Here is an 18876-nt window from a genome sequence, read left to right on the forward strand (position 1 = left end):
TCCTGAGAGTGGAGCTTTAGAAAAAGAAAAAATAAAAATAAATTTTAAATAAGGACCTCAGTGTAATCCTCTCACTTTATAGTTGAGGAAACAGCCTTAGAACAAAACAGGGTGTCCCTGCAACAGAGGTTACAGGGCTGCCCTAGTAACAGAGGAGGGTCTGAAATCAAGCCTTCATCATTTGCTTTCCAACCCCTTTCCCAGCTCTCCCACTTGAGAACCCCCTTACTATCAAGATGCCCTTTTTGCTAGGTACCTTCAAGCCTCCCCCACTGTACCATTTGAAAACTCCAGGGCACTGCTCTCAACTCTGTCATTCATTTTGTGACATTTGTCTTGGCATGACTTCTTTACTTGCTGTCAATTCTTCATCTCTAAATTATAAAGCTCAAGGGGGTATTCTCTAAAGTCCTATCCAGTACTGTTCATCGGCACTAGCACTGCCATTAAAATGGTTTTTCTGCAAACTAATTTCCACAGTTCACTGCCAAAGACACATAGTTGGTATTTTCTGATTATTTATGAGGCTGGTAGAGCTACTATCCAACGAAAGAGAGCATTACAACAGAATGAAGTGATCTCAGCACTTTCGATGACCTTGCTATTTTGCTTAAGGCCCATACACAGGTTTAACTGTGCAAGTTAAGCAGGTGAAATGACAAAAGCAGGTGATCTGATCTGTTGGCCACAGCTCCTTGAGAGTGCCTGGTGTACATCCAGCATTCAATAAATATTTGTGGAATTTGATGCCGTAACCAACCTGCTTACCATTTGCATTTTTTTCACTAATGATTGCTAGATGTTTTGTTATTTTAAATTTCTCCTCTTACAAAGGATTTATCATAAAATAATCGTTTCCTTCTTGCAAATATTATTACAGTTCAAAGGAGGTAGAAATGGCAATGTTTAAGAACCTCACTACCACTATGATGCCTTCAGGATTTCATTTTATCCAGAGGTAAGAGTAATCACACAATACTCTTACATGCAGGCACATGTACATACCTGTCTGCCCAGGATGGCCACTGACCGAAGCCCTCTCTCCTCTCCACCTTCTTTCTTTCCTTTCCGGGAGTTTTCCAGTCAAATCTAGCACTGACCTTGCTTCCTCTAATGCATTCCCTCTCTACCAGTTTTCTACCCACTCCAAGCGGCCATGTAACTTGTGCTTATTTTCATCATCTGTGCCTGAGTGTGACTGTGTGCATGCAGAACTAGCCTTCTGGTGGAAGCCCGGGCTCCCCCACTTTCCCACCCTCACAGTCCCCTCTAAACCAGAATAGAGTTCTTAAAAGTCCTGACCCCTTCCTTCCCCTCCCCCACACTCCATCTTAAACCATCCCCACCCACGGCTTCCCTGAAATGCCTTTGGAATCATTATTAAAGCATCTTCCACAGAAAGCACTGCTGAAAAACAGAAGGTCCCCTTCTGTAGGTGTTCCCACTCCAACCTGCTTCTTGTCTAAGTGCACTCTTCACTCCCACCACTTCAGCTACAACCACCAGCTCTCAAGTCTTCTCTAGGCCAAGGGTACCAAGTATTTACCTCTTGAGGCACTCAGAATTACTCTGCACTGAGATCTATCCATCTTGTGAAGGCTCTCCCTATCTGACGGTGAGCTCTGAGGCATGAAACTACATTTTATTTGTATGTTTAGCACATAGTAAATATGCAGTGTTTGTTTAAAAAAAAAAGTTGGGGGGGGAAACCCAGGCACAGTGGTTCACATCTGTAATCTCAGCACTTTCGAAGGCCAAGGCGGGAGTACTGCTTGATGCCAGAAGTTTGAGACTAGCCTGGGCACCACAGTGAGACTCCATCTCTAAAATCAAAAATTAAAAAATTAGCCGGGCATGATCATCTATAATCCCAGCTACTTGGGAAGCTTAAGATGGGAAGATCACTTGAGCCCTGGAGTTGCAGGCTGCAGTGAGCAATGACTGTACTATCATACCCCAACCTAGGTGAGAGAGCAAAACCCTGTCTCTTTCCAAAAAAAAAAAAAAAAACAGGCTTGATGGCTGTAATCCCAGCACTTTGGGAGGCTGAAAGGTGGGCAGATCACCTAGGTCGGGAGTTCGAAACCAGCCTGACCAACATGGAGAAACCCTGTCTCTACTAAAAATACAAATTAGCCGAATGTGGTGGTGCATGCCTGTAATCCCATCTACTTGGGAGACTGAGGTAGGAGAATAGCTTGAACCCAGGAGACAGAGGGTGTGGTCAGCTGAGATTGTGCCACTGCACTCTAGCCTGGGCAACAAGAGTGAAACACGGTCTCAAAAAAAAAAAGAATAAAGTGGCAGTGTTGGGAAGAACCTCTCTTCCAAGCCCCAGCCTCTCTCCTTAGCATCAAACACATTTCCAATTATCTATCAACCATCTCTGCGCCCCATCATAGGCACCTCAGAAAACTCCAATTCTCCATACCCCAAAACAAACTAATTATTCCCCTACACCAAGATCTCCTGATTTCTAATGTCGGCCACATCAACCTGGCTTCCCAAAGCAAAAGCATCAATGTAACCTTCAATCACATGCAACTAGTTAACAAGACCTATTGTTACCCCAACATCTGATTCCCTCCTCTCCCATTCTCACTGTCCATTTCTGAGGTCAGACCTAATCTCCAAAATGATCTCCCAAACTTCCAGCCCTTCTTCCACACAACTACAGGGGTCTTCTTAAAATGCAGTGATCAAGCCACAGGCCTCCTTGTAAACCTCAGATGTCTCTCCCACTGCCTAAGTGATGAAAGTCTAAACTCCTCACATGGTTATTCATGGCCTTTTTGGCTCTGGCCCTGATTACAGCACCGCCTCCAGCCGCTTATCCTCTCCATGTATTTTTCAACCTAGCCAGACCAAACTCACCTTTATGCCCTTGAATATGCTGTGTTCTCATACCTCTGTATACATGTGGCTTCCTTTAGCTGGAATCCTTTACCCCAAGGCCACCAAGGGCCCATTTTCAATTTTTTTTTTTTTTTTTGGAGATAAAGTCTCACTCTCAAAGTACTGGGATTATAGGCGTGAGCCACTGTGCCCAGCCCATTTCCAATCTTCAAAGCCCAACTCTCATATAATTTTTGTGAAACCTTCCTCAATTAATACTCAGTATGTTATGCTTATTTTCTTTAAAACAGCTTCTTTCTAACATGAATTTGAAGCAGCTTACAAATTACATACACACTGCAACTTTTTTTTTTTTTTTGAGAGAGAGAGAAGCTACTAACAGGGCAAAGATAAGACAGAGGTAAAAGAGATCAAAGTTAGGTGGTAAAGGAGCATTCAAAACCTGTGTCATGGCTGGGCATGGTGTCTCACGCCTGTAATCCCAGCACTTTGGGAGTCTAAGGTGGGCGGATCACCTAGGTCAGGAGTTCGAGACCAGCCTGGCCAACATGGAGAAACCCCATCTCTACTAACACTATAAAAATTAGCCAGGCATGGTAGTGGGTGCCTGTAATCCCAGCTACTCGGGAGGCTGAGACAGGAAATTTGCTTGAATCCAAGAGGTGGAGACTGCAGTGAGCCAGGATCACACCACTGCACTCCAGCCTGGGCAACAGAGTGAGACTCTGTCTCAAAAAATAAGAACAAAAAAAACCCTGTGTCATAAGGTCTCATACTCATCTTGTTAGATATAGACTGGCCCTGAGCTCTCATTGGCTCAGAATGAGTTACTCTTCTAGAAGCTTGCTGCCAGTTGTACATGACTATACTGTAGCACTTCCCATATTTTTTGCAATTTGCTCTTTGCGTCCATCTCCCACACTGGACTGGGAAATCCCTAGGGAAATACATAATTTCTGACTCATTGCTGTATCCCCAGGATGTAACACATGATTCAGCACACGACTGGAGCTCAGCAGACATTTGGTAAATGAATGTTATCACGGACAGAGAAAACGGTACTAGTGCTTGTTGAACTGTATGCCAGATACGTGAAAAACATTACCCTCACAAAAAATGTACAAAGCTAAGAAATGGCTGAGCTAGGATCCAAACCCCAAACTGTCTATCTCTCCAAAGCAATTGCTTTTCCAACTATGCATGGTGTTCCCTACCTTCACCATTGCTATGTACCCACATGCTCTCTGCTTCGATGCCTGGTTAAAAACACAACAAAACACCCTTCTCCCAGACATCTTTCCTACTCACTCAGAACAGGAGTGTCTGAGTCCAGCCCCTGATCTTCCACAGTATGTGAAGTAACAAATCACCACAAACCGGGAGAGGAAAGGGTGCCCCTTTGGTAGCTGAGAACTGAACAGCCTGTTGGGTATTCCGCAGATGATGGGGTGAAGTCCTCAGCTCCTCCTTCTCCTGCCTTTCCCCACAGGTGCAGTACCTGGGCCCTTCCTGCCTCTCTCTTCCTTCTTCAGGATCCAAAGCCTTTTAGTTCTCCCCATTCCAAACTGAAACCCAAAATAATCTCCTCAGGCCCATTACTTCTCTGACCCAGTAAACGGTGTTGAAAATGCACTCCTCCATTATATCAGTGAGGCCTTTGTATTTTAAGCATCTCATCAACCGTTAGGGCTGGCGAGCATCCCGCGTCCTGAAACACAAGAATTTTGTGAGAAGGGATAATGGCATTGTAGGAGGTCCCCCAATCACCCCACCCTCCATCAGTCTGAATATCTTCGGCCTGGCCTGAGAGTAAAAAGAGACAGCCTATAACAACCCTCCCCATCTCCTGACCCAGCAGCCTTCCTCCCCCAGCCCGAGTCTCTAAGGGATGGATGACATCTTGCCCGCATTCCTGGTCCAGAATGCTGCAGGGGAGGGATGGTGAACCCTGGTGCCTTCCTCTACATCTACCAGGACTTCAGAATCCTTCTCCCCTCAGTGCACCCATGTCTCTCTCTGGCCCCAAACTCCCATGGCCGTCCTCAATCCTAACTCAGAAACTATGTTTTTGAATTAGTATTCAGCAATTTCCTTGGAATACAACCATCTTCTCTGACATGCTGAAAGGCACACTCTTTAGTCCTGATATTATCCTATCTTCAGTTTTAAATGTATGATAAATATATCCCTGCATCCCATAACCACTCTCCTCGGTACTGCAGGAACCTCTGTAATCTTAAATGGTATCACACCTAAGAACTACCCAATCTCCTGAATCGGTATAGAGAGACTAAATTCTTCACTATTTCGTACTCCTAAATTAAGATTATTGATGCAATTTACAGTAACTACCTCATACCGCCAGTGTAATGATTCAATGATAATTCACGCCAACTGTTTAGTACCTCGGGCTTGGTACACAGAAAGTGCTCAAAATTTAGCTGTTATCATTTACATACATTATCTTTCACAATAGTGCCTCAGGGTAGATATTATACCACGCCCCCCCCCCCCCCCCCCCCCCCCGCCTCTAATTTACAGAAACAGTAGCCCGGGCTTGGAGTAAAGGAGCTTTCCCAAGGTCAGTCAAGCAAGAATGTGATGCTCAGCCTTCATCCAGCAAGTGAGGGACCCCTCCCGTTACACTCGGGACGGGGGAGCAGGCACTGGGGGGTCTTAAAGGAGACAAGTAAGGAAAAGCGCCGAGCACAGTCATCAGCACACAGTGGGGACGCTGGGATGAGAAGACCGCGGTACTGCGGGTCACCTGGATTCCCCACAAGCAGCTCCCCGAGCCCGGGAGTCCAGAGCCCACCCCGCTCCCCACCCTGAGCGCGCCACTGAGTCCCCCGGAGGCCCGCGCCCCGGAGCTTTGTAGGCAGCAGGCCTGCCCTACTCACCGAGTCCCATCGCGGCGCGCGGAGGCGGCCGCCCGGCGCCCGGCCTGCAGAGCGGGGGTCGCAGCGGCGCGGCCCGAAAGCCCGCCATGCCAGCCCCCCGCCCGCGGCCCCCGCGCGCCCGGCCCGCACCCCCTACCCGCGCCCCCGCCCCGCTGCGGCCCGCCCGGAAGGGGAGCCTCCTACCTGCAGCGGCGGCGCGGCGGCCGAGGCGACCGGGGGAGGGGCCGGCGAGGCGCGAGCGCGGGCGGCCTGGGCTCCTCTCTCGAGCAGGGCGGCCGGGAGGGCCGCGGGCTCCCGAGCGCCGGGCGGCGGCGGCGCGCCCCCGGCCGGCCAGGCCCCGCCGCGCGCGCCGCGGCCACAAAGCGCGGGCGCCGCCGCCCCCTCGCGGACCGCCAGCCGCCTGCCCGTCAGTCTGCGCCGCCGAGGAGGGCGGGAGCGCGGTCCCGCGCCAGTCCCCGCTTCCCCGAGCTGCGGCCGCCGGCCTCCCGGGGCCTGGGGCGGGGCGCGGGGTGTCCCCCGCCCACCTGCCGGTCGGCGCCGACCTCGCTGCCGACCTCCTCGGGCTGACGTCCTCGTGCTGATTTAGTTACATTTTTTCCCCACCTTTGCAGAGGAGCTCCTGAAGGGGCCCGAAAAACAGTTTTATTGCTATGACCAACAAAAGAATACATTTGTCACACGGGATTTGGCGGCCATGGACACGAGTTCAGTCCAAGTCCCCCGACTGAAATAGACCCTTTTCTTTTAGGACTCCACAAACTTCTGTTAATTTGCGGAATGTGCCTCTCCCAGGACCGCGACTGTGCCCACTGGAGCCTGGGACACTGTGCTGACTCAGTGGGAATTAATGCGTGTGAAAACAACAGCTCCAACTGTCGGGACAAGGCACCCTTTACCCTTCCCGCAAGCAGAGTGGCTGGGTGTTTCTTTTGCCCTGGATCCGTTGGGAAGATTTCAAGCCCAGATAAGTGCAGAGAAGGCTTTTTAACTTTTTTTTTTTCCCAAGGTGAAATTCACGTAACATAAACCATGTAAAAGTGAACGATTCAGTGGCATTTATTACATTCATAACGTTGAGCAACCACCACCTCTAACTAGTTCTGAAACATGTCACTCCATTAAGTAGTAATTCTCCAGTCCATTCTTCCTCCAGACCCTGGCAACCACTCAGCTATTTTGTCTCTATGAGTTTACCTTTTCTGGATATTTCGTATAAACGGAACCATACAATATGCGGCCTTTTGTGTCTGGTTTCTTTGACTTAGCCTGTATTTAAGATTCCTCTATTTTGAGGCGTGGATCAGTACTTCATTCATTTTTATGGCTGATGAATATCCCATTGTATGTGCATATTACAATTTGTTTATTCATTCATCACTTGATAGATATTTGGGTTATTTCCACCTTTTGACTGTTGTGAATAGTGCTGCTCTGACCATGCCTGTACACATATTTGAGTACCTGTTCCCAGTTCTTTTGGATACATATCTAGGAGTGGACTTTCTGGGTCATAGGATAATTCTATGTTTAACTCTTCCAGGAACTGCCAAAAAGTTTTCCACAGCAGCTGAATCATTTTACATTCCCACCAGCAATGTTTCAGGGTTCCAAGTTTCCACAACCTTGCCAACACTTGCTATTTTTCATTTTCGTGTTTTAATTCCTTGAGCATTTTTGAGACTGTTGCTTGCCCTCCTGACTCGCACCATTCATAGCCCTAAAATAAAAGCTGATCTAGGACTTCACGATGTACAAAGAATCACCTAACCCTTTCTTCTCCCAAAAAACAATCGGTGGCAGAAGCACCAATAAAAATAAAGACCCTAAACTAAGACCTATACTTGCTAGTCCTCATTCTTTTTTTTTTTGAGACAGTCTCACTCTGTCCCCCAGGCTGGAGTACAATGGTGCAATCTCAGCCTACTGCAACCTCCACCTCCTGGTTTCAAGCAATTCTACCTCAGCCTCCCATGTAGTTGGGACTATAGGCATATGCCACCAAACCTGGATAATTTTTGTATTTTTAGTAGATATGGAAATTTGCCATGTTGGCCAGGCTGGTCTCGAACTCCTGACCTCAAGTAATCCGCCCACCTTGGTCTCCCAAAGTGCTGGGATTACAGGCAGCTCATTGTTATTTTAATCATAATTTTTCTGATGTCCAAGAGACCTTGAAATTGTCCAGAGAGCCTGGAAACTAAGATTATGCCAGGGGAGTTGCTACAGTGTACTGGTTAACAAGTTATGATACCAGACTGAAAGCCAAAACTGTACATCATTTCCACTTATTTTCCACTTAGTGCCATAAGTCCATGAAGATTCCCTTCTTAAATACAGATACAGTCAAGGGAAAACTATTGGGGTGTGAAATTAGAAGGTCAATTCAGATTGGAAATTTGATTGATAAAGTGATGCAGTGTGGAAAAAGCACTAGATTTATGTGAACTAAGTTAAGCCACTGAATCTCAGTTTTCTCATTTCTGAGATGGGACTATGATGCCTACCTGGCTGGATAGATAAAAGCTTCTAGTCTTAACTTCAACAAATCATCAGTGTTATTTTATTGATTTAAACAATGATTATTGTGGCTCATGCCTGTAATCCCAGCACTTTGAGAGACCAGAGCATGTGGGTCGCTTGAGCCCAGGAGTTCGAGACCAGCCTGGGCAACAAGGCAAAACCCCATCACTACCAAAAATACAAAAACTAGCCAGTCTCATAACCTGGTCTCAAAATAAATAAACAGATAAAAACTTTTAAATTAAAAAAATTATGCTGTAATAAATACATAAATAATGATGATTGACATGAGCCACATGTAGAAGTGCTACTAAGGAGACATAGGAAATTCATCTTTAGTCATGTACCTCCTCCTCAAATTAAGACAGCAGACTATCTTAAAAACTAATGTGGCAGGGTAACTACTCAGGCCTGCAATGTGGTGGCTGCCTTCCCAGCTCTCTCCTTGTTCCATGACTTAGTACTGCATGCTACCTTGGATAACTTTCTTCTTCTTCTTTTTTTTTTTATTTTTTTTTTATTTTGGATCACTTAAATCAAACTAAGTAGGTTTTTTGAAAGCAATAAATGTGAGCTATTTTATCAATAATAAAGCTATTATAACTTCTCTGTAGAAAGTGTTAACAGAAGGGCAGTGTCTGCAGAGTCTAGAAAAAGAAAACCATAAAGAACTCATCCACATGACTTGTCCCTTCCTCAAATGCTGGAGGGTTCCTTCAGGAGATCTATTCCCATGGAGATGAGTGATGCATTGTACTTCACAGGTTGCTGAGAGTAACTCTACATGTTGTCTCTTTTTTGCTAGGATCCAGGCTCACCAAGGAGCAGTTGATATAGCAGTTGATTTCAATGAAGTATTTTTTCTTCTTTTTTATTCCTTTTAGGGACAGGATCTTGCTGTGTCATTCAGGCCAGAGTGCAGTTCATGATCATAGCTCACTGCAGCCTCAAACTCCTGGGCTCAAGTGATCCACCCATCTTAGCCTCCCTAGTAGCTGATGCTACAGGAGCACACCACCATATCCAACTAATTTATTTTTATTTTTATAGAGAAGGGGTTTTGCTTTGTTGCCCAGGTTGCTCTTGAACTCCTAGGCTTCAAGCAATCCTCCTACCTTGGGGTCCCAAAACGCTGAGATTACAGGCATGAGCCACTGTATCCAGCCTGGTTTTAACAAAATTTTCTTAAAGGAGGGAAAATGCTCTGAACATCCAACTATATAATATAATATATATAATATAATATATAATTATATTATATATAACTATATAATATACAACTATATATAATATATATTATATAATATAATATACAACTATATATAATATATATTATATAATATACAATATACAACTATATAATATAATATATAATACTCTAGAGTTCTGTGAAAGTACAGCTGTCTTTGAAAATTTCTCTATTGGCGTTTAGCTTATCCATCTGTCTGTTATGATTTTAACTTACCAAATCCAGTCTCCCCAAAGTCTAATTACACATGGATATTAGAGACTCTTTCCATCACATTCTTTTGGTGGCAAAGAACAGAGACTCATCCAAACTTGCTACAGGAGAAGGCTGTTTATTGCATATTAGGTATTGAAAGATAGGAATCCAAATTGAGGACTTCACAGAACTTAAAAGCCACTGGGGACCTCGTGCAGTGGCTCACACCTGTAATCCCAACACTTTGGGAGGCAGAGGCAGGTGGATCTCTTTAGCCCAGGAGTTTGAGACCAGACTGGGCAACACAGCAAAATCCCTCTCTACAAAAAATACAAAAATTAGCAAGGTGTTTTAGGAGGCTGAGGTGAGAAGATCATCTCAGCTCAGGGAGGTGGAGACTGCAGTGAGCTGTGATTGTACCACAGTACTTCGGCCTGGGCCGCAGAAAAAGACCCTGTCTCTACAGGAAAAAAAAAAAAAGGCACTGGGAGGTTAGTGTGTCTTCGCTCTTGTTGCCCAGGCTGCAGTGCAATGGCGCTGTCTCAGCTCACCACAACCTCTGTCCCCGGGTTTAAGCGATTCTCCTACCTCAGCCTCCTTAGTAGCTGGGATTATAGGCGCGCACCACCACGCCTGGCTAATTTTTTTGTACTTTTAGTAGAGATGGGGTTTCTCCATGTTGGTCAGGCCGGTTTCGAACTCCCGACCTCAGGTGATCCGCCCACCTCAGCCTCCCAAAGTGCTGGGATTACAGGCGTGAGCCACCATGCTGGCCTTTTTTTTTTTTTATTTTTATTTTTTTTTTTTGAGACAGCGTTGCTCTGTCACCCAGGCTGGAGTGCAGTGGCGCGATCTTAGCTCACTACAACCTCTGCCTCTCAGGTCTCGGGTCCTGCCTCAGCCTCCTGAGTAGCTGGGATTACAAGTGCACACCACCACTTATATTTTTAGTAGAGATGGGGTTTCACCATGTTGATCAGGCTGATCTTGAACTCCTGACCTCATGTTCCTCCTGCCTCAGCCTCCCAAAGTCCTGGGATTACAGACATGAGCCACCGCAACCAGCTGTCTCTCAGTCTTTTTGTGTTGTTACACTGCTCTCCCTCTGCTTACTGTTGCTGTACTTGTCATCATAGACACCCCAGCCCAAGGTCAACAAGGAAACCTCCTCCTTGTCTCTTCGTTCATATTTACCCAGACAAAAACTGTGGGCTCAATCCATCGTTTCAAGCCAGGACGTAAGCTGGCAACCTATGAATTGACTAGTTTCAGATTAGAAGTCCACTTCCAATCCCATCAGATGTTATGAGATGGAGAGGCAGTGTCACCTGGTGCAAAAATAGCCACCTGGCACAAGCAAGGGCTGTGAGGGTATTCACCAGAAGTTGGCATGGGTAAGTAGATACACTCAAGTCATTCTATTAATATGCCCATATTTTCTGAGCCAAAGATAAGAAGAAATAGCATAAAAATTATTTGGGATCCACTCTGATGGTAGAGGCAGTCTGGAATGACGCAGTTCAGATGCTGAAATATTGCACCTTCTCAAGTATTTTGAAAGCTAATAAGAATAAGGAAACAAGATCTTTGAAATTGAGACTTCCTGGAAAATAAAATAAAATAAAATAAAATAAAATAACTAAAAATAAAAAAATTGGCTGGGCGTGGTGGTGCATGCTTGTAGTCCCAGCTGCTCAGGAGGCTGAGGGAGGAGAATTGCTTGAACCCAGGAGGTGGAGATTGCAGTGAGCCAAGATCACGCCACTGCACTCCAGCTGGGATACAGAGAGAGACTTTGTCGCAAAAAAAAAAAAAAAAAAAAAAGTAAGTGATCTTATAAAGCAGAGTACCCACATCACAGAATTGTGGAGAGGAAGGAATGAATTTATATATGTAAATCAATTTGATGTTTTCTGTATAAATATTAACTATCATCATCACATATTGGAGAACTGGATAATCTTTGATCTGTGCTTACTCTACGAAGGTACAGTTATGCTGTTAGGTAATCTCTGACTGCCAATCTGTCTCTGCAGATTTCTCATAAATGCAACATCAAACAACAGCCAAGCAGAAGAATCGCTTTTAGGAAGCTTCAGGAAATAGCAGTCATGCCCTCTCTGATCTTACCAATGTATGCATAGAGTTGGTTTTCTATCTCAACATCCCCTTCCATAAGTTGGAAACTATTCTTCAGATTGCCGGACATATCCAAATATCTTTTATAATAAATGAGTATTGAAAGAAATGAAAATACCTCAACCTGCAGAATCCAGCTGTTCAGAAAGCAAATGAGAGGAAGAGCCTGGAGTGCTGAACAAGAGGCTACAGGTAGAACTGTTGAGAAGCCCAAAAGCCAGAGCTGAAAAGCAGCCTTAGAAGAGTGGCAGGCCAGGAAGTCGTGGGAGACAGAGTCAGAATGAAATCCAGGCTGCATGAAAATTCCAGGACTTAAGCATTTCAAATGCCTACACCCCACCTTTTCCTGAGGCCCACTTTGTAAAATGGCTGGGCTTGCAGGGTACTGGCCACTGGACTTGCTGGTGCCACAGCAATTTGATGTTGAGATGGTTTTGGTGAACACATTCCAAGCCCATAATACATGGACTCTTAAGCTTTTACTATTTGTTTTTGGAGTACTTGATCACTCTAAATAATTGGTACCTAGGTGTATAGTTATTTATTGTTATACAACAAATTACTCTAAAATTTAGAGGCTTAAATCAACCAACATTTATCTCACAGGCTCTGAAGATCAGGAAGCAGCTTAAACAAACAGTTCTGCCTCGAGGTCTCTCCGAAGGTAGCCAGCAAGATGTCACCTGGGGGAAGAGTCATTTGAAGTCTTGCCCGGGGTTGGAGTATAGACTTCCAAGGTGGCTCACACACTCCCAGCTGTCAACTTAGTGCTAGTTTTTAGCACGAGGGCTCAGTTGCTCTCCATCTGTCTGTTGCTGAATTAGAAATTTGAGTGAAAAGATGAGGGTAGCAGTGACTAATGTTGAAACAACTGTTAGGGATCAAAAGCAAACTCTGTTTTTTAGACATCAATCCTCCCTGTCAGCTTCCGCTAGACTGTTTGAATAATCTCACAAACGGGTGACTGTCCTTCCCCATAGCAAAGTATTCACAGACATATTTTTAAAACGCCACACTAGATGCAGCAGCTTTGTACTATGTCAGGTTAGCTAAGCTAACCTGGTACTATTTCCCAGAATTCTAATCCTTATATATAGTTCTGGCTTAGACATGGATATAAGAGAATTCTGGGTGAGTTTTGGAAGGTGGAGATTTGGAAGCTAGAGACGTGTCTTTTACACTCTGAAGGTCTTCCTGGACAATAGGCAGTGGGACGTCGTGTCATGATCACTGGCTAACCTTATGCTATGGGGCAGCACTGGGTCATGCAGCTCCTTTAGCTTCTCTGAGTCCTGAGCCACGATGAAAGCATGAACATCAAGGTTAGAGTTGGTGAGAGACAGACGCAAGTTCTAGTGTTCCTTGTGGGCCACAGTTAGTCCTCACAGGTTTTAGTTTGTCAGTGACTGTGTCCATATTCAGTTTCCTTCCCATCTGTCAATCTGGGCCACACACAGCAACTTCAGGATCAGCATTAGACTCAGAGGCAACAGCAGCCTGCACAGACTGCCACCACTGCTGCTGCAAACCTATGTTACTTTCTATAAAGCTACTTGAAACTGTTCATTATTTCTAGAGCTGTTCTGTCACTAAGAGCCTGTGAAACCTTGGGGAAGAGGATTGATGTCTGAAAAACAAAGAGTTTGGTTTTGATCCCTAACAGCTGTTTCAACATTAGTTGCTACTACCCTCATCTTTTCACTCAAATTTCTAATTCAACAATTTTACTTCTCAGTGTCTTTTCTAGAAAACCTTGCCTGTGATTACCAAGAGGCATGTTCATTGCAGCTTTGATTATGGAAAATAAAAGGAAGGCAGGAGGAAGGGAGAGAGGAAAGAAGGAGAAAGGGAAAAAGAAAGAGAGAGAGAAAGAAAGCAAGAAAGAGAGAGAAACATTGGAAACAACTTAAAAGTTCATCAATAGAGAAATGCATCAATAAACTGTGGTATTTCATAGGACTGATAAAGCATTGTACTGATGTGCATTTTCATTTGTTTGATGATTTTTTGTTTGGTTTGCTTTTGCCAAGCCATTTTGACTCCACAGTTTTAAACCTGGTAAACATTTTAGTCCTGGGCACGTTCCCACACAAGGACATTTTGAATTTTATTTGTTTAGAGACAGGGTCTTGCTCTGTCACCCAGGCTGGAGTATAGTGGCACATGACATGATCATAGCTCACTGAAGCCTCAAACTCTTAGGCTCAGGACTCTCAAGTGGCTGGGACTGCAAGAGCATACCACCGAGACAGGGTCTTGCTGTGTTGCCCGGGCTGGTATCAAACTCTTGACCTCAAGCAATCCTCCTACCTTGGCCTCCCAATCTTCCTGCCTTTACCTCTCAAAGTGCTGGGATTAGAGGCATAAAGCACCATGCCGACCAGCAAAGGACATTTTAACCTATTATTCTTAACTCTACTACAAAATGAGCAGTTAGTACATAAAGACAAAGCTAAAAAAGCAAGAGACCAGTGGAAGATTACAAGAGGATGTGATTCTTCTGGAGCATCTGAAAGGATTTGCTTGCAGTGTTTTCATAAGTTAAGAATTAAATACAAACTATCAGTATTGTGTCTAATTTATAATAAATATTTCTGGTAGAAAGAATTAATACAAAATAAAATTGACAATCGCTAAAACTGCACATGGTAAATGTGCAATTTGACAAGTTGAATCTAAACTTTATCTGCAAGTGAAAATGTTCAAGAATAGTGAAGAAATTTTGCAAAAGATTCAAGATGGCACTCACCCTATCAGATAGTATCCTATAAACTTACTGAAATTAAATCTGCATGTCGCTATACAGGATTAGACAATTAAACTCAAAAAATATAATAGAGCCCTGGAAAGACTCTTGAACATGCAGAAATATCATTCATTTAGACCATAGAGGAAAAAAATAATTAGTCCACGAATGGAGTTTAGATAATTAATTACCTATTTATAGAGAAATAAAATTCCTATGCTGCATCATGTAAAAAGAAAGATTTCAGATGGATTTTAAAGATACATGTAAAAAAAATAGATAGGTATTAAAATAAAATACAGCACTTGTTTGTGTTATCAGAAAAGGAAATACAGACAGCAGGTCCTTGAATAACCTGTCATTCAACATCCTTTATTTCTAATTTTGATGAGAAAAAAATTGGTTTTCTTTTTCTTTCTTTCTTTCTTTTTTTTTTTTCTTTGAGATGGAGTCTTGCTCTGTTGCCCAGCTGGAGTGCAGTGGTGTGACCTTGGCTCACTGTAACCTCTGCCTCCTGGGCTCATGCAATTCTCCTGCCTCAGACTCCCAAGTAGCGCGCCAGCACGCTTGGCTAATTTTTTGTATTTTTAGTAGAGACGCGTTTTCACCATGTTAGCCAAGATGGTCTTAATCTCCTAACCTTGTGATCCACCCACCTCAGCCTCCCAAAGTGCTGTGATTACAGGCGTGAGCCACCACACCCTGCAAAAATTGGTTTCTTATATGTTGTTTCACTTAAAGTTGCAGTTTCCAAGAGCCTATTGACAACGTTAAGTGAGGACTTATTGTATTTTCTTATGTAAAATACTAAAAGCAAAGACATACAGAACAAGATTTATAAATATACCTATGTAAAAATTCATTTCTACATACACAGTGCCCAGATGTTGATTTCTAATACACATTTTTCAATAAAAGGGACCAGGATTCTTTTTTTTTTTTTTTAATTGCATTTTAGGTTTTGGGGTACATGTGAAGAACATGTAAGATTGTTGCTTAGATACACACATGGCAGTGTGATTTGCTGCCTTCCTCCCCATCAACTATGTCTGGCTTTTCTCCCCATGCTATCTCTCCCCAACTCTCTACCCCTCGCTGTCCCTCACCTGTTTCCCCCTGACAGACCCCAGTGTGTGATGCTAAGGGACCAGGATTCTTTGAAAAAATAGCCGATTCTAGGAGTAGGAAATATACAAGATAAGCATTGTGCATTTTGTAGTGTGTTAGAAAGTAAGGACGAGCTAAAATACATGCACAGTTATGAAGATGTGTTGAAGGGACACAGGAGTTAATTGAAGGTGGTCCCAATCGTCAAAACTGGACCAATTTGAGCAACAAAATAAAGTAGATTGAATTATTACTGTAACTCAAAGTATACAATAAATAACCATGAGTCCATAATATACAAATAAATGATTGAATAAATAAATAAATAAATAAAATAATAGGCAAGAGTAGGCAAATCTCCCACGCAAAAGAATTCCAAATAATGTGTGAAGAAATGGAACATAACTTCCCACCCTTAAATCTGGGTTGTACAGTGACTTTTTTTCAAAGGGTACAGTATAGAAAAGGGGGAAAAAAGAAGGGTAACTTTACCTTGGAGAAACCTGACAAATACCATTTCAGCCAGATGATCAAGGTTGATATCACTAGTGACAAGTCATGTTGACGGTCTGTACCCTTGAAATAGTATGATCCGAGTGGTACTATTTACCTCTTCAGGTTTCCACCCTCAAACCCAAACTCTAGTCCAATCATTAGAAAAACACCAAACAAATCCCAACTGAGGAGCATTCTACAAAATACTTAATTCGTACTCCTAAAAACATCAAGGCTATCAAAAACAATAAAAGTCTGAGAAATTTTTACAACCCAGAGGGGCATAGAAGACATACTTAATGTGCTATTGCAAATGGGACTGTTCAACAGGAAAAGGACATTAGGCAAAAATGAAGAAAATCTGAATAAAATATGGGCTTTAGTTCATAATGTGTCAGAATTGGTTCATTGACTGTGACAAAGATACCATTCTAATGTAAGATGTTAACAATAGAGAAACCAGGTGTGGGATATATGGGAGTACTCTGTTCTATCTTCAGTTTTTCCATAAACCTAAAACTACACAAAAACAAAAAGTTGACTTATAAAAATTGACTTCTATGTTATTGACACCCTTAACAACACTGAAAGACAAAATCAAAACAATGAGGTACTATTTTCAGATGTCAGAATCGCCAAAATTTAAAACTGGTTGGAAAAAGTGGATTCTTTCTTGGAAGTGTAAATTGATAGGATCTTTTTGAAGGGCAGTTACTATCAGAATATTAAAATGTGTAACCCTAGGTATCTAGAGAACTACTACTTTCACGTATGGAAGAAAGGGCATGCACAAGGGTTTCCTAAAGCATCATTAAAAAAAAGTAAAACCTAACAGCTATCAAAAGGGAAATAATTAAATAAGCTATGCAATAGTCATATTTAGAACACCATATTTCATTGATTCAAGGATGTGACCCACTATAGCCTTCATTATTTTATACATCATTAAGAAAAAAAAAATGCTCCTAATCAAGCTGTGACACAAAGCTTTTTGCCATTTATAGTTTTTATTTTACACTTATTGAAAAAGCTAATTAAGGCTTAAGACATATTTAGTTCCATATTATCCTTATGCATAAATGAAAAGGATTCATGAAATAAATTGATTACCACATAGCTAAATCCTCTTCTCAGAGTCTGACCCTTCTGTATAATGTTTAGACTCAGAATCATCAATATGCCAGGCTGCTAATCTCCATTCTGCAAGTTTTGATGCATACCCAGCAGGCAGTGACAACTACATCACTATTGCTGCCTAGCTAGCTGACAGCAATTGTAAGATGCATACCAATTTGAGAGATCATAAAATGTGAATTAAAAAGTGTGCTTTAGAATAATGAAACAAGAGTATTTTGCAGTAGCTAAAGGAACTGAGGAATTCTAATTCACATTGCTAAGAAAAAATAGCACGTTGCAAAAAATAATATGCTGTATGAGCACATTTACAGAGAAAAAGCAAAACAAACCTCTGTTTGTGAGGCATTCACTGAAAATTTGGCTACTCAAATTTTCTTTCTTTTTTTTTTTTCCTTTTGAGACAATGTCTCATTCTGTCTCCCAGGCTGGAGTGCAGTGGCACAATCTCGGCTCACTGCAACCTCTACCTCCCAGGTTCAAGCGATTCTCCTGCCTCAGCTGCCTGAACAACTGGACCACAGGAGTGTGCCACTAGGCCTGGCTAATTTTTTTGTATTTTTAATGAGATGGGGTTTCACCATATTGGCCAAGCTGGTCTCAAACTCCTGACCTCAGGTGATCCGCCCACCTTAGCCTCCCAAAGTGCTGGGATTACAGGTGTGAGCCACCCCACCTGGCCTCAAATTTTCTATACTTGAAAATTCTATACTTTAGATACTTGAAAGGTGACTTTCCCAGACTTCCTGTTAAGAGGTCATGTGATAAAGATCTTGTCAATGAGCAGTAGGCAGACATTCTCTTAGGCTCCTTTTCTTGAATGAAAATATAAAACTTCACAAGAAGATGACTTTTGGCTTTTCTTATCCAGTACATGCACACAATTCCTTGAGAAGTAGCAATCATTTTATGACCACAAGGACAAAAGTCAGATGCTGGGAGTGGTGAACTGAAAGACAGAAGAACCCTAAGCCCCTGAGGCCATTGTTGAGCTGAGCTGCTATGCACGCCCTCTGTGCCCTGCCTGCTCCTGGGCATCTTTCTTTTCCTTTTATGTGGAAAAACATACATAACATAACATTTACCATTTTAACCAGTTTTAAGTGTACAGTTCAGTAGCATTAAGTGCATTCACATTGCTGTGCAACCATTTTCACCATCCAGATGCTTTCATTATCCTAAACTCTGCACCCGTTAAACACTTAACTCCTCATTCCTGCCCTACCTTCAGTCTCGGGTAACCATTATTCTATGTTCAGTCTTTGTGTATAATATTTGACTATTCCAGGTACTTCATGTAACTGGAATCATGCCACATGTGTTCTTCTGTGTATGGTTTATTTCACTTAGCATAGTGTCTTCAAGTTTTATCCATGTTGTAGCTTGTATCAGAATTTCACTCTTTTTAAATGCTGAATAAGATTCCGTATATACCACATTTGTTTATCCGTTCATTTTGTTTATCATTTATATAGGGACATTTGGTTTGTTTTCCCCCCCAGGCTTTTTTTTTTTTTTTTTTTTTTTTTTTTTTT

The 18876-nt window shown here is 42.9% G+C and overlaps 1 protein-coding gene across 3 annotated transcripts in view; it reads right to left on the reverse strand.

The window, feature by feature from the left end:
* MSANTD3 (Myb/SANT DNA binding domain containing 3) overlaps positions 1-6176 on the reverse strand; it is a 24139-nt gene extending 17963 nt beyond the window's left edge. For 2 of the 3 annotated variants that reach the window (XM_017527794.2, XM_037738232.1), the window contains exon 1: positions 5940-6176. The gene's annotated coding sequence lies outside the window, so the exon portion shown is untranslated. Of the gene's footprint in view, positions 1-5756; positions 5905-5939 lie in introns of those variants that run through there. The other variant, XM_017527795.1, reaches the window with a different exon arrangement.
* Positions 6177-18876: the final 12700 nt, after the last annotated feature.

Source organism: Cebus imitator, unplaced genomic scaffold, assembly GCF_001604975.1.
Source record: "Cebus imitator isolate Cc_AM_T3 unplaced genomic scaffold, Cebus_imitator-1.0 Scaffold51, whole genome shotgun sequence".
NCBI classification, from domain to species: domain Eukaryota; kingdom Metazoa; phylum Chordata; class Mammalia; order Primates; family Cebidae; genus Cebus; species Cebus imitator.